This window comes from Elephantulus edwardii, unplaced genomic scaffold, assembly GCF_000299155.1.
Source record: "Elephantulus edwardii isolate Elephantulus edwardi_28Jun2011 unplaced genomic scaffold, EleEdw1.0 scaffold00136, whole genome shotgun sequence".
Classification (NCBI taxonomy): domain Eukaryota; kingdom Metazoa; phylum Chordata; class Mammalia; order Macroscelidea; family Macroscelididae; genus Elephantulus; species Elephantulus edwardii.
Window position 1 is genome coordinate 534167 of NW_006399886.1, and position 2493 is coordinate 536659.

Below are 2493 nucleotides of genomic sequence, written 5' to 3' on the forward strand. Positions count from 1 at the left end.
TGCTGGAGACTTGTTGCTGTTGTTGGCAGTTGCCTTGGGTGATGATGAGAATCCCACACGCGATTGTCTTCAGTACTTGAAATTTTTAGAGCAACTGAAGGAACTGAATCCCACACACACACACTTTTCCAGTCTCTCAGTAACTCTGTATTTTGAACTGTGCAGACAGTGAAGGGTCCAAGAAGCTGAAAGCCATTTTGCTCTCCATCCATAGATGGCACCCTTACAGCTTGCCAAGCCAATTAGCCCTCTGTCACTGAGAGATGAGTGGGTGTCCAACCAGTTATGTTGGCTATAATTAGGCCTCGAAGAAAGAACAAAGCAAAGTTGTTTATCCACCAAAACCAGTGAGTACTGATTTCCATAGCTCTAAGTAAATCTATTTATAACTCAAACCCAATGAATGGATATCTGATCAATAAAGGATCAAATGTTGCCTTATTTGAGGTATAGCCTTTCTAGATACAGACTGTATTCCTTTGGAGGGTGGGCCTAGGAGAACCTATCAGTTCAGACCTGTTCTAACAAAAGGGAAGTGTGTCCACCAGGCAGGTGACCCAGGGCCTAGACCAGTGAGGTAGAGGTTTCCTTGTCCTCATGCAGGGCCCTTTGCCTCTCATTCCAGTTTCTCCTGACCCATTCTAAGTGCCAGTGTTCTAGAAAGTGATGTGAGAGCTGGCTTCTAGAATGCTTATCCCATGAGCACTAGAAGGTCTGAAACATTAGAAGGGCCTCTCGTGAAGCAATTGGGAACAAACTGCCGTGCCATTGGCAGCTTCCTCTGTAGACTGCTGTTTGCTTTCCTGGATGATTCAGCCTTTTTTCATGCACTCAAGCTCCTTAGAAGTGAATTTAAGAGTCATGAGGCCTTTCATGCCTCTGTGCGGCCCTACTGCCTCAGGCCCTCCATTCCCACAGCATGAGCCTGGGTCACACCACTGTGTTCCTGTGGGCATGGGGCAACCTATAGGCCTTTGAAATTGTGGAGAAGGAGAACATTTTCCAGAAAACCCCCTGCCCGGCTCTCCTAATGTTTGACAATGCAGCCTACCTGGCCAACATGACTGTCAAGCTTCCTTGCCACTGCAAACCAGGCAAGGTGTCAGCCATTGTCTGTTACTACCCGAAGCACCTGGGCAGTGGCCACACCAAAGTGCTGATGGACTTTGATGGGCAGGTGCTGTTGGAGGCGGCCCACGTCCGCTCAGCATCGCATGTTCAGCCTGATAGTTTTCCAGCCCAGCCTGAAGACTCGGGCCTGTATTTCTGTGGGACCCACAAGGGACACTATTTTCATGCCTATGACATGGAAATCCAGAGCAATAAGAGCATGGTGGCCACCTTCAAGGATGACAGGCCAGCAGCCCATTGAAGATGAGCATCACGGACCTCCATGTCTTCACTACCTTCTGGGAGTAGATGCACTGTGGGATCTGAGGGAAGCAGTGGTGCATCTGTCTGTGCTACCTGTCCCCACACTACCACCAAGACGATGCCCAACATAGTCCTGTGGTTCGCGGGCTGTGCCAAGGAAGCTGCGGACCCTGGCCAGCAATCACACTCCTGAACTGCTGGTTCAGAGCTGCCTGGTGTCCTGTGAGAAGCAGAAGACAATCCGGGAGGGCTTACTGGCCATCTTCAACTGTGTGTACAAGGTGGGCAGCCAGCCCTGGGTGTCCCAGGTGTCCATTCAATTCTGCAGGCAGAGGCTCAGCCACGGGCTCATCATCTCCTGCTCTGACACCCAGCCAGAACACGTTGTGGCCTGGGACAAGGACTACCTTGTACTCGGACTGCAAACAGTACTTGGTCGGTGTCAACGGGTCCATCAGAGTGTTCATCGAAAATGGCCACCACCTCCACATCTGCTTCACCCAGCTGAGAGACCAAGGCATTTACTGTTGCTGGTGGCAGGGTGTGAAGATCGCCGGCTTCCGGCTGGCTGTGAAATCTCGGGGGCACTACCAGATCTCCTTCTCAGACCCCTAGACTCACTCTGCCCTCCATCTCACCTGCTCACCACTGCCATCTTTATCACTGTTCACCTCTGTAGTTGCTGCTGTTACTTATTTCGCTTTTGTCCTGACTTCTTTCCCTAGGCCCTCTCTTCCTCAGCCCTGAAGACCAGTGGTGCTCAAATGTGTTTGTGAAATGTTACTCAATGCCTCTGAATGGCCCTCCTTGGCTGTGGCGTGCAGAAAGGAGGTGTGGCCACATCTGTCAGTTATCACACACTCCCCATTTTCATGGGCAGATCTGTTAAGTGGAGAAGCCGGAAGCAGGTGGGAGCTTAGGGACGCTAGTTAGGCTGGAGGGAGCCAGGGTGCATGTTTGCTGTCTTTACATTTCAAAAAGAACTGAACCCAAATTTGATGCTCTAATGTGTTGAGTATTGTTTCAGGTTGTTGTTATGTGACATTGAGTTGTTTGTGACGCAAAGCGACCCTATATACAAGGGCCCTAAACCCCACTCTATACGTGATAGTCTTTAAG

At 50.3% G+C, this 2493-nt stretch overlaps 1 pseudogene; it reads left to right on the top strand.

The window, feature by feature from the left end:
* Positions 1-919: 919 nt before the first annotated feature.
* Positions 920-2099, top strand: LOC102864912 (annotated as a pseudogene).
* The last annotated feature ends 394 nt before the right edge of the window (positions 2100-2493 follow it).